The sequence below is a fragment of the Copadichromis virginalis genome, linkage group LG16 (genome assembly GCF_057382275.1).
Source record: "Copadichromis virginalis isolate Kocher_CV1m ecotype Utaka linkage group LG16, C_Virginalis_male_GT1.1, whole genome shotgun sequence".
NCBI classification, from domain to species: domain Eukaryota; kingdom Metazoa; phylum Chordata; class Actinopteri; order Cichliformes; family Cichlidae; genus Copadichromis; species Copadichromis virginalis.
In genome coordinates this window covers 25,319,327-25,333,331 of record NC_140633.1, presented here as the reverse complement: position 1 = coordinate 25,333,331, position 14,005 = coordinate 25,319,327, and the positions used below count along the sequence as shown (strand labels likewise).

At 39.9% G+C, this 14,005-nt stretch overlaps 1 protein-coding gene and 1 long non-coding RNA gene across 2 annotated transcripts in view; both read right to left on the bottom strand.

The window, feature by feature from the left end:
* Positions 1–14,005, bottom strand: part of LOC146690898 (uncharacterized) — a 38,174-nt gene that overhangs the window by 23,855 nt on the left and 314 nt on the right. The window lies entirely within an intron of this gene.
* Positions 11,004–13,942, bottom strand: LOC146690899 (uncharacterized). The gene is made up of 3 exons (XR_014915507.1): positions 13,604–13,942; positions 11,776–11,894; positions 11,004–11,693 (listed from the first exon to the last, which is right to left on the bottom strand). It is a non-coding gene; the product is annotated as an uncharacterized LOC146690899 (long non-coding RNA).

Below are 14,005 nucleotides of genomic sequence, written 5' to 3'. Positions count from 1 at the left end.
TCTCAGGTGTATGGATATAAAGCATCTACTGTAGACAGAGGAAGGCTAGTAGACTCCTCTTACACTGTCAGTATAATCTCCTTTTTAGCTATGCTTACAAGGAGGGGATTTCAGAGCTCAAAGCACAGGTGTGTCTGGAGTGGACCAGACTACCACTATCATGTAGGGATAACTGGATACTTAAGACTGAAAAAAGGCAAATGAGAGGCAGTTTTAACACATGCAGTGTGATGTAGCAGCAATTGAAAAGAAAGTGTTTTACAATATTGTGAATTTTAAACAAACCCAAATGTGGTTCCTTAGTTCCTGGTTGTTCCCCGGTATACACGATGTGGACAAAAATGCTGGATCGTCTACACATTACACCTACAGGAGCTGCTCAGCCATGGAAACTCATGCCACGAAGCTCCCAGCACACAGTTTCTGTGCTAATGTTAATGTCAGAGGAAATCTGGAACTCTGCAGTTACTGAATTTGCAGAGCATTGGCACATGGTCTGCCACATCATGGCTGAGTTGCTGTGATTGCTAAATGATTCCACTTTGCAATAATAGCACTTTCATTTGATTACGGAATATCTGGGATGGGAGTGATTTAACAAATTCACTTGCTTCTACAATGGCATCATATTACAGTACCAGACGGGAAATTAGTGAGCTCTTTTGAATGACCTATTCTTTCACAAATACACTGTAAAATCTAATTAGTTCCCAGAACTCAAAAAAATTAAGGAAACTCATTGCCTCAAAAAAATTCAGTAAAGCTTACTTAAGATGACTGTTAGGACAACTTATACATTGCAAGTTTGCAGTATTAAGAATAACTTGATATTTCTGACTGTACAATACTAATTGTTTACCTACTGACAAACATTTCAAGTTCAACTAAATGAAAAAACAATTTGTGGTAACCTGAATATGATTAAAAATAATTAACAACACTTTGTAATGATGTTAAAATGAGCCCAACTTTTATTTTCAAACACAACAAAGTATAACAGCCAACATACTGGACACTGTTCTGCTGAACAACAAACAATAATATTGCCATCACTGTTATCTTACAATGAAACAAGTCTCAGATGTAATTATTCTGAAAATAAGTTTAGGCCTACCACAAGTTTGTTTTGTACTTACTTATATAATCAAAATAAAATATTTGTTGTTCTGTCACAAGTGCAGTCTCTAATTTAAACAACACATTTGTTTTTCATTCCAACACATGAGCTGGAATGTTGTAATATTTTAAGCATGGCTTGTTTCCAGTCCAGGCATTACTGCCTGAATGACTATCATGGATCGAGGTGATCCAAATGTAAGTGCAGAAGAAAGGTCTTTAACTTCCCTTAAGTACAGTGGCAGTGGATGTGGGTTGGAGATGCAATGAGCTTGAACCTGCAGGCGACCATCTTCACTGACCACACCATCTTTGATGGAGGACTCATCTCTCCTGTTGTCCTGCAAGCAAACAATCATATTTTTTGGAACATGAACTTAATTGCTTTCTTAAAACATTTTTTTCTGCATTTGGTATAAAACAGACTCCAAAATCTCAGGCTCCCTCCCCACCGGAGAGGTGACATTCAATGTCCCAATTGTCAGTCTGGATAGCCGTGACCACCACCCAACACACAATAATGTCATGAAAGCATCATTTTAAAAAGGGCTATGCAAACATGGCCAAGAACTTTCATTCTAATGATGTGCAAAATGATTTGGGCACAAAACAAATTTTGCTGTTAGAAAACTTGCAGACTTCACTATATACAGTGTAGACCCTCTAAACTAAGTTTAGGGGATGTGATCTTTCAAGAAATGCAGACCAAACTGTTGTTGTTTGTTTACTTACACAGCATGTCTTGTAGAATTAACTGGAGTCACAAGCAACAGCATAGTGCAGTCATATCTCAAGTCTAATAACGGAAGACAGGAAAAGATCAGTAAAGAAACAACTTCCCCAAACCAAAGCACAAATAAAACAATAAGTAAAACAGGATGATCTAAAGTATGATTAAAGTTCAGCCTGATTAATATAAATGTCACTGACAGTTGCTAATATATTGGAAAACCAAAATACTTACTGATGTCTTTCTGTCCAACAACAGGAGTGCTGGTCCCGAGCCTCAAAGACAGTAAGAAGCAAGCAGAGGGAGAAAAAACAGAACATTTTTCAGAAACTGATTTGATCCTTAATGGCTGTGCAATCATTGTAACATTTTGCTTATGTTGTTAAATAAAGGCTAGATTTGACATTAATAGATGTCACAGATGTTCAAAAGCTGCCACAAAGCATGAAAAAATGGACATCTCTGAAAACTTCGGCGCATCTTTGCAAATATGTGATGTCTTGATAAATCGAGCAGATACTTGAACTTTACACAGCTACATTCTCGCCTGAAAATATCTTAAAAGTTTATTTTATGACCCAGAAAAAGTAATACGTTTTTACGCACAGTACACACAGGCTCCGACAACCGTGGCTGACAAATGCGATCCTCCTTTTCCCCAGACTACCCTTTCTGGGTCACAAAATAACCTTTTAAGATATTTTCAGCAGCAAGAATGTAGCTATGTAATGCTCAAATATCTACTTAATTTATCAAAATATCACATATTTGCAAAAAGTGCTTCCACGTTTTCGAAGAGCTCTGTTATCCACCAGCGCGATAGCTGACCGGGAGGTCAAGGCTTGATAAAAGTCCGCGAGCACAGCTAACTCCTGCGGTCTTTTGCTACTCAGGTTAAACATGATATATATATATATATATATAAAAAAAAACACCCAGCACGCCCCTGCGGGCGGTTTATCCTTCAAGCTCGGGTCCTCTACCAGAGGCCTGGGAGCTTGAGGGTCCTGCGCAGTATCTTAGCTGTTCCCAGGACTGCGCTCTTCTGGACAGAGATCTCCGATGTTATTCCCGGGATCTGCTGGAGCCACTCGCCTAGCTTGGGAGTCACCGCACCTAGTGCTCCGATTACCACGGGGACCACCGTTACCTTCACCCTCCACATCCTCTCGAGCTCTTCTCTGAGCCCTTGGTATTTCTCCAGCTTCTCGTGTTCCTTCTTCCTGATATTGCTGTCATTCGGAACCGCTACATCGATCACTACGGCCGTCTTCTTCTGTTTGTCTACCACCACTATGTCCGGTTGGTTAGCCACCACCATTTTGTCCGTCTGTATCTGGAAGTCCCACAGGATCTTAGCTCGGTCATTCTCCACCACCCTTGGGGGCATCTCCCATTTTGACCTCGGGACTTCCAGGTTATACTCGGCACAGATGTTCCTGTACACTATGCCGGCCACTTGGTTATGGCGTTCCATGTATGCCTTGCCTGCTAGCATCTTGCACCCTGCTGTTATGTGCTGGATTGTCTCTGGGGCATCTTTACACAGCCTGCACCTGGGGTCTTGCCTGGTGTGATAGACCCCAGCCTCTATGGATCTTGTGCTCAGAGCTTGTTCTTGTGCTGCCATGATTAGTGCCTCTGTGCTGTCTTTCAGTCCAGCTTTGTCCAGCCACTGGTAGGATTTCTGGATATCAGCCACCTCCTCTATCTGCCGGTGGTACATACCGTGCAGGGGCCTGTCCTTCCATGATGGTTCCTCGTCTCCCTCCTCTTTCTTGGGTTTCTGCTGCCTGAGGTATTCACTGAGCACTCGGTCAGTTGGGGCCATATATATATATATATATATATATATATATATATATATATATATATATATATATATATATATATATATATATATATTAGGGGTGCAACGATACACAAAATTCACGGTTCGGTTCGGTTCGATACTTTGGTGTCACGGTTCGATATTTTTTCGATACAAAAAAAAATGTTCATGCCTTTTTAATTTGTCATTTATTAAAATTATAAATATATATTTTAACACAAAAGTACAGTTTTTAAATTTAACCCTAACCCTTGTGCGTGTTGTTTTTTAGCTCGTCATATTGCAGCCACAGAAATTCTTTTGTCCATGAAACCATAAAGCTGCACTTTCTTTTTGCCTTATAGTCTGATTTGTCATAACTTCTCCGTTTTGTGGTAAGCTTTTCTTTGGCTGTCACTTCTTCACCCTGACCTGTCTTATTTGGCTCAGCAGAACTAAAATATATATCTGTCTGTGAAGGTTCTCAGTCATCCAGGTCATCGTAGTCAAATATATATCCTGCCGCACTCACATAAGCTCAGCGATTCTCTGCGCGATCAACCTCTCACATGTTTAAGCTGCGGGAGATTTCACTTGTCATGTTTGCATAGTAAGCTAACAATTAATAAGACGATGTCAGAGGAATTGGTGCACAAATTATCATCACTCACAGATCAGTGCTGTCGCTCTCTATACACAGTTCGCGCGATTGCAAAGTGAAAGCAAAAAAACAAGCGCAAATTCAAACACGATTTCAATATGCCACATATTGACAGTGGCTCACCCAATGACATAATTACCCAGCTACATTTCTGAAAGAATGCAAAAGCATTGACATATATTTTTCCTTCCTACAATAGCCCGACAGGCAGGGCAGAGATAGCCCCGGGACGTCGGGCTAGCGATATTGCGAGCCCTGTATCTGATTGAGGAATCACTCATCTTTGGAAAAGAGAGTTTATTACAGAGAAATGTCTCTTTCCAAAATAAAAGCTATACTATCCGCTTCTTCTGGGCTATATTCTCAGCAGCATATTAAACATATCAGGTCTCCATAAGGAGAATCCTGTGCTAACAGCTGTCTAAATGACTCGGCTAAAGTTAGTAGCATGCATGCTTGTTGTTTTGGTCTTTGCACTAGGATGATGTCGGCGTAAATGTGCAGTCATATTCGTTGTGTTCCCACTAGTGCTTTCAGGTTAATCTCGTTGAAATAACCTTAACGCCACAACACGGCAAATCTCCGTTAACGAGCTACCGCCGATCGCTCCGTGCATGGGGCTAGACGGCCAACACGTTAACGAGCTAACTGCGCTAACACACTAGCTCCCACCCATGTAATTGAGCATTGCATGGCACATCCAACATACTGTTTTACTTTAGTCCATGACTCGCTTACCTTCAGGGTCATACGTAACATGAAAACCAAAATAATTCCAAACGCCAGATCTGAATGAGGGTGGGGAGGTCCACTTCTGTCTCGCTAGCTTGCCCTGCGCTCTTCCTTCTGACCATGCTGTCTGTGTTGAGTGCTCAGTGAATCTGCGTTCGACTACTCCGCCTAGGCTGCACTCTCGAGCCTAGGCGGAGTAGTCAAATGCAGATTCACTGAGCGCTCAACACAGACAGCATCGTCAGAAGGAAAGTTGATAAAATAAATTACAAATTTTTTATTGTTCTTTTTTTTTTCTCCCCTTTGGTTTTCTTTCTTTCTCTCCCCCTCTTTATTTCATTCTTTCCCCCTGTCCTATCCCACAGTCATGTCTGTCCCGTTTGCAACTGAAAATAAAATAAATTCATAATTATAATAAAGGTCAATCAAATGGACCAATATGATGATCCACTTAAAATAAATCCTCTTGGCATCTTTCTTGGCCTCAAGACAACAATTCTGATGGCTATAGATCCAAACGGGACACAAAAAAAAAAAAAAAAAATTGAAAAAAATTGTATTGTTCGATACATATGCGTACCGAACCGAAAGCACTGTATCGAACGGTTCAATATCGATACGAATATCGTTGCACCCCTAATATATATATTTATTTATTCATTCGGTTCGATACTTTGGTGTCACGGTTCGATATTTTTTCGATACAAAAAAATGTTCATGCCTTTTTAATTTGGCATTTATTAAAATTATAAATATATATTTTAACTCAAAAGTACAGTTTTTAAATTTAACCCTAACCCTTGTGCGTGTTTTTTATTTTGACAGCGAATGCGCACCTGCGGACCACTTATGTGCAGCCCTGGTTATTTAGCTCGTCATATTGCAGCCACAGAAATTCTTTTGTCCATGAAACCATAAAGCTGCACTTTCTTTTTGCCTTATAGTCTGATTTGTCATAACTTCTCCGTTTTGTGGTAAGCTTTTCTTTGGCTGTCACTTCTTCACCCTGACCTGTCTTATTTGGCTCAGCAGAACTAAAATATATATCTGTCTGTGAAGGTTCTCAGTCATCCAGGTCATCGTAGTCAAATATAAATCCTGCTGCTTTTACACACGCACTCACACACATAACGCTCAGCGATTCTCTGCGCGATCAACCTCTCACATGTTTAAGCTTGCTGCGGGAGATTTCACTTGTCATGTTTGCATAGTAAGCTAACGATTAATAAGACGATGTCAGAGGAATTGGTGCACAAATTATCATCACTCACAGATCAGTGCTGTCGCTCTCTATACACAGTTCGCACGATTGCAAAGTGAAAGCAAAAAACAAGCGCAAATTCAAACGCGATTTCAATATGTCACATATTGACAGTGGCTCACCGATGCCAATGACATAATTACCCAGCTACATTTCTGAAAGAATGCAAAAGCATTGACATATATTTTTCCTTCCTACAATAGCCCGACGGGCAGGGAAGAGATAGATTTTGGTAGCCGACTGAAAAAAATCGCTAGCTCCAGGACGTCGGGCTAGCGATATTGCAAGCCCTGTATCTGATTGAGGAATCACTCATCTTTGGAAAAGAGAGTTTATTACAGAGAAATGTCTCTTTCCAAAATAAAAGCTATACTATCCGCTTCTTCTGGGCTATATTCTCAGCAGCATAAGGAGAATCATGTGCTAACAGCTGTCTAAATGACTCGGCTAAAGTTAGTAGCATGCTTGTTGTTTTTGTCTTTGCACTAGGATGATGTCGGCGTAAATGTGCAGTCATATTCGTTGTGTTCCCACTAGTGCTTTCAGGTTAATCTCGTTGAAATGACCTTAACGCCACAACACGGCAAATCTCCGTTAACGAGCTACCGCCGATCGCCCCGTGCGTGGGGCTAGACGGCCAACACGTTAACGAGCTAACTGCGCTAACACACTAGTTCCCACCCATGTAATTGAGCATTGCATGGCACATCCAACATACTGTTTTACTTTAGTCCATGACTCGCTTACCTTCAGGGTCATACGTCACATGAAAACCAAAATAATTCCAAACGCCAGATCTGAATGAGGGTGTGGGGGGGGGGGGGGGAGGTCCATGTTGCAAGGGGAGCTTAACTTCTGTCTTGCTAGCTTGCCCTGCGCTCTTCCTTCTGACTATGCTGTCTGTTTTGAGCGCTCAGTGGATCTGCGCTCGACAGTGCAGCCTAGGCGGAGTAGTCGAACGCAGATTCACTGAGCGCTCAACACAGACAGCATAGTCAGAAGGAAAGTTGATAAAATAAATTACAAATGTTGTATTGTTCGATACATATGTGTATCGAACGGTTCAATATCGATACGAATATCGTTGTGCACCCCTAAGAAAGATAGATAGATAGATAGATAGATAGATAAAAATTTATTTTATTAACTTTTCTTCTGACGGATTGAAAATACACCCCACCCCAACCCTAACGGCTGCACCTCCCGAAGAATTTTGTCTGGGCTCTTATCTCACTTTTTTATTTCAAACAATCAACAGAAAATTTCACAGACATATTTTTACGTGAGGTTTTTAAGGCTGTAGTGTTAATTTTTAAGTAACACGAGCCCAGCCGCAGCAGCAACGCTAGGCTAACACTAACTAGCTAGCAAGATTATAAACCTGGTGCTAAACTAAGAGAAGCCACAAAATCAGTTTGAATAAGAGTAAACATTTACTCACCAAGTCAGTGTATCAGGTAAAGATCCACAGCAATGACAACAATAATATCTTGAGCTGACGCTTTTCCAGGTTTGCTCAACATATTCCATAAAAAAATGATGGTAACAATGAACGTGCGGACTGATCCGAGAGGGAGGAGGGCGGTGGTGACATGGCATTTTCAAAACACATCTTTCATCCTTCCGCACTGAGAAGCAAAACTTCCATCTCACTTAGTTTTTCTAAGTTAAGACAACTCAAATAAATTGAGTTTATCAGCGTTTGCATAAAAAGTACTGTTAACTTATTTAAATCGAGTTCTAATAACAAATTGATAAAAACTGAGTTCAGCCTATTTAATATTTTTAATTAAACACAATATTACATTTTACAGTGTATTGGTAAAGGCAGACTGCAGAGCCAGGTGCTTGATTTTATATGCCCGTGGTAATGAGAGTGAAAACACCTGAATTCAAAGAGTCATTGGATGAAAACTTTTATCCATAGAGCTTAGGCCACAGTCCACTTTGGTTCCTATTAAACTGCCAAACCGCAAATTTTATTTTATTTAATAAAGAAAAGAAAGCATCTCTGGATAGAAAATGTATATTAAGAAAAAATTAAAAGTGCTAATATCCATCTAGTGTTTCAGCATTATTGCATATGGTGCACTTTATATCTAGGTACACATTTTCAACATTAACGAGGTGCTTATTGGCACGGATTTTAGAAATATACTGGCTCCTTTTTAGTCATTGCAAAGTGCTTCTTGACAGTCTAGTAGTAGTCAAATACTTTAAAAGAAAAAAGAATAGGGAAGATGGTTTAAATTTAATCTGGAACACTTAAAGTGTCGTTTTTGTGTATTAAGAATTTATCTGTTGATTATTGTTGAGGGAAAATGGTTATTCAAGTCACCACCTTGTAAGATTTATGCCTTTAAGGCAAAATAGGAATCCAGTTCTTTTTGTACTTGTAATAAGTACAACCTCTATACTTACTACCAAGAAACATTTGGCAGTAAGTAAAGTTATTAGGAGGTTAATAGAATCTTCTTAGTTACCTTATAGAATAATGTCACAACAACTACAGTACTAGACCTATTTGTTACTTCGGGTTCCGTGACTGGCTATGAGCCAGAACCCGAAGTAACATCCAGAGGACCTGCACAGTCATTCAATTAAAAAATAATATTAAATAAATAAAACTAATAAATAAAAAATACACACATCTTACTGATCTCTGCAGTCAGTAACATTACACATAAAGTGCAAACATAATAGCAATTGTATAAACACACACAAACACGCCTTTAAAATTTAAAGGCGTGAAATTGGGCGGTCTAGTTCTGATTAGCGTCACCGCTGTCTCGGTGGAGTTTAATAAACTCGGCCGTCTGCTTCTTGCTATCTAAAATATAACCAGACACTGGTGTAAATTCTCGACTGTCTCATACTTCTGTTTAATAAGTTTTCTGTTTGACGTTTAGTCAGCTGTGTGAAAACCAAGGAGGAACCCACCCGGGGGATTAATAAAGTTTTATTTTATCTAATCTAATAACTTTAATCTCAGCCAAACCGATTTACTCACGAACAAACAAAACACTGAAAAAAGCCCAACAATAACATTTTTAGGTTGTCTAAGTGACTTATATATTACGTTTAACCCGAGCAGCGAAACTCCGCGGTGATCTGAAAATGATGTGCCGGGAGTTGTGCCGTTCTCGGCCGCATCAGTAACCCTCGAGCTCCCGGCTAGCTGTCGAGCTGGTGGGTAGCAGACGCCTCTGAAAACGTCGAAGCACTTTTGCAAATATGGGATATCTTGATAAACCGAGCAGATATTTGATGTTTACACAACTACTTTCTCGCCTGAAAATATGTTAAAAGTTTATTTTGTGACCCAGAAAGATTAGTATGAGTAATTTTAAAACTTAGTAGCGGCCGCCATTGCTGGAAACTGGAGTTTGGCTGGGCCGCGCTATGAATTCTGGGATATGGTAGTAATTTGGACAGCCTTCGGCGCGTCGCTGTGACGTAATCGGTCTACAAATGCGGCCTCAGGAGGATGCAGCCCATGAATTGTATAATATAATCGCAGTATAATCGCAGCCTTTGCGGTTAGAAAATTGCACTTGATCATGTCGCGATATTATCGCAAATGCGATATATCGTTCAGCCCTAATCTAAATGCTCTTTATGTGTGTAAAGAGTTTATCTTCTAACCAGGATTCAGTTCATTTTAATCCTTCAACTTAAACATGAAAATAACAATGTCTGCCTCAGTTTTACCATATCTAAATCATCAAACACCCCAAAAGTCCTAAAATGATCCTAAACCCATTTCAACTTAAACCTTAAATCCCCCCTTTATTTTGACACATTTCATGTGTCAAAATAATGTACAAAACTAAAAATGCTCAGTTTTCCCCACTCATGATCCAATCTATGTCATGAAAATGAACTTAAAACAGAACAGTCATCAGTCATGTGCTTAGCCTTAGTCCAGTCTTTACCTCAGTGTCCAGTTGGTCCAACCTTAGTTCAGTTCGTCCGTCCAGTCACCGTCCATTCATACGTATTCACACCAGGTATTTCCTCTTTCTTGCCGAGACAACAAGAAACTGTTCCTCTTTCACAGTTGCGAGTAAACATAACTAACCTCTCACCTATAAATGATTCTCTCTAACTAAGTGTGTGTGTGTATATGTCGTCCTCAAATGCTCTCTCATCTCACCCGTTGCACTTCTGACCTTCCACCAGACCAGAGGCTCATCAAATAGCCTCGTCTAACCTGCTCCTCAGAATAACTTAGACTCTGCTTTCATTAATGCAAACTTTCTGCAACTTAGTCTTTCTGAAAGACACACACTGTTTAAACCTCTGAATGCAATATCAATGCTGCAGATTATATTATTAATGCAATGGTGACGATGACGATTATTTAACAATAGCAGTAAAATAATTTCCCTGCTCCACACTCCCTCTCTCGACCTCTGGTACACCAGAGGTCGCAATACATTGTGTCCTCGCTCTGACCCTCTCTTGTGGTCCATCCGGCCTCGGGCCTCCAGGATCCTCACCCCCTGTGGTCGCCGAGATCTTCTGCAAAGGAAACAAAACACCTTTTCCTGCATCTCCCTAACTTATCATAGTTGGGACTCTTTAATCAAAAGCCTTATCCTAATTATGTTCTTGACTTATAGACTTGTATTTATATATATTCTTCAACGTTACTCATCATTTTACCACTCTCTTAAAATGCTGACACTAACTTCATTTTAAAACCTCACATTTCCTATGTTATAACCTGTTTTTGATATAGCCTTTTTATTTCATTTTGCTCCTTTTAATGTAACAATACCTTATAATTCTAGTTTATCAGACTTAATCAAAACCTATGCTTTCCTTCCTTTGGTCCTTCTTTAAATCAGAACATTTTGTCTTCTGAAAGTTTTATTTCTGCTTCTGCCAACATGTTTAGTTAACGAGCTCGACTGGACAGAAACAATCACAACTGCTGAACCTGCACTGTGCTCATGGTTAAAATTCCACAACATTTTGTCTTCTGAATATTGTATTTTTGCTTCAAAACTGCTTCTAGCACAACAAGAGTCAGCGGAGGCTGGAATGACAACAACAACAACAATCTTGTGCTTAACATAAAACAAAAAATAACACAAGTAACAAAAACAACACAAGTAACTTAAAAAAGCTTCAGTCCACATTTCAGTTAGTTGAGCAAAAATCACAAAAAAATGTTGAGATCTCCTGCCTTTTCTTAGCCCTGTTGTGTGATCTGCTGAGGTGAGACTTCAATGCCCCTCGTGTCCTGAACGAACAGACGCAGTCACTGTAAACACAGGGCAAATGAAATCCTCTTCTATGTCGTAGCTGGTGATGTCTTAAGAGTACTTCTTGGCTTGAACAGACAAAAGAGCAGAACTGGCACTGCATACAAAAGCTATAATGAGAAGAGAGGAGAGGACAGTGTCAACAATTCAAAAGAAACCTGAATTAATCTCAAATTACCAAAGTTACATTACCTGATAATGTGTTTGGGGCGGGGGGCAGGCACTCCTGTTCTGATTCCTCTCCTTACCAACTCCTCATCAGTCCCTCATAAATCAGGACAAGCAGTGGTCTGGAGTTGGCTTTTAATTCTCTAAATAAATAAAAATAGCAATTAGTTTTAAAATAAAATACCAGCTTCCTGACATTACTTAAGAATTTTTTTGGCTCACTAAAGTGAGCTGATTCTGCCTTGTAAAATGCCATGTGAAACACAGTAAAACAAATAATTTACAAAACATACATTACATCAAATGTTTAATTTATTTAATTTATTATTAACAAATTGTATTCTACATGGAATGCACCAACAGTATACTGGGATGTATTATGTAAGCCAAGGATAATTTTGTGTGATTGGTTTTACAACTTAGAATGACAAACATTGGATTGAGAGTATGAGTGGGATAAAACTCCTGAAGCATCTGTTTAAATTATCAGTGCATTTATTAATGGTGCTCCATAAATAAACCAAAACAATGTTGTTTTGTGCATAACAAAAAGCTCACAATTGTGCAGTCAAAATGTAAAATAAAAGATGCTGAGCATAATAACAAAGACAGATTTTGCAGCTGCTCTGTTTCCAAGTTCTACTGCGCAACTGACAGCCTGGAGTTTGAAATTCTCTTTGTAACCGTGTCTCTTACAGGTGCCATTTATGGTCCTTACACACATAATATGGTAATATTACGTTGAAGCAGAGTACGTATCACTCTGCGAGGCTCCTCGGTAGCCGTAATGCTCCAACAATCCATCAAGCAGTGCAGCTTCATAGCTTACCAAAGTCGTACCAAAACATTTTTTGACATATTTTTTTAAGCTGTGTACCACATAAAATTGGTTCGAGGTCAGTAAGCACAACCAGAATTCATACATAAGGCAGACTGTCGATTTTTGAGATGAAAGGATTTTAGGCCGTGCGTCAACGCGTTAGCCCGGTTAGCTCACTAACGCCACCCAGCCCCACGCACGGGGTGATCCGCGGTAACTAGTTAACGGAGATTTGCCCCGTTAATGCAGTTATGGCATTAACTTTACGCTGACAGCACTAAAATAGTCATCTTCAAATGTTTTCTTTTTACCGACCAGCTCCTCTTTGATAGCTGCCGTGTCCATCTTGTCGTTGCCTGCAGGTGAAGCGATGGGGGAGGGGGAGTTGTGTTCAGTGAAGGAGAGAGGCGGAGTAACACAGCGTAGAGACAAAAGTGGACGAAAGAGAGGCAAACTTGCGGCTCCACGAGTATAATGATAATGTAGACTATATCGATATAAACTATATTGTCACATCTCATATTTCATTTAGTGGAGCTCGCTGGCCATGAGGACTCCACCACCCCGTTCACACAGAAACTAAAGCACACATTTTATTGGCTAGATGTGATTCGAACAAATTAAACAACATGGCAGCAGGCGCCCCCGAACTTTATTTTATTTTATTTAAATAGCGGCGGGGGGTTGCTGCCGTTGGTCATGAGTGAGCCAGCCTATTTTGTTTCGTTCGGTGGTATGGCGGCCACAGACTGCACTTCATGAAATACGCATAGGGGGTGTCGCGGAGGCTTGTCAGATATGAGCGCGCCTCTTTAGTAGCGAAGTTTGTCGGATTTTCATTGGTTTGTGACATGGAATCTTAAATGATATAGTAAACACATACCCATAAGCCACAAGGCTTCTTAGCCAAGAAAGTAATGCTATGCTAAGTTTCGGAAAAATACGAAGAACTTCAGTTGTGATATTTCTAACAGACAAATTGAGACTGTTCAAACATATACTGTCTGATATAATAAAAGAAACATTACTTGCCTTTAGAAACTTGAGATGAACGATCTATCCAGCTCCTAGCCTCACGTTCTCATTAAGGCAGACGGGCAGGTGGCTTTCAGTCCTTGCAAAAGCGCAAAGTAGACCCCGTAGCATCCAAAAATATGAGATGCGCATGCGTACTCAGGCACAGAAAGGCGCCAACAGCTTCAACTCATGTAAAACTTGAATTCATTCATTTTGCCAGCAATAAATTTCATCTGAGACCAACTTTTGCTCCAAAACGTTAAATGATTAGTTGAAACCCTTAATGTATTTGAGTTTATGGGCCAACTGAACTTTTATTGTTGAATTGTGAAAGAAATGACTGTAAGCTCAACAACTGCAAGTTTGATTTTTTACAGTGTGGCGAGGTAACATATATTGCTCGCATATCGTTGTCAT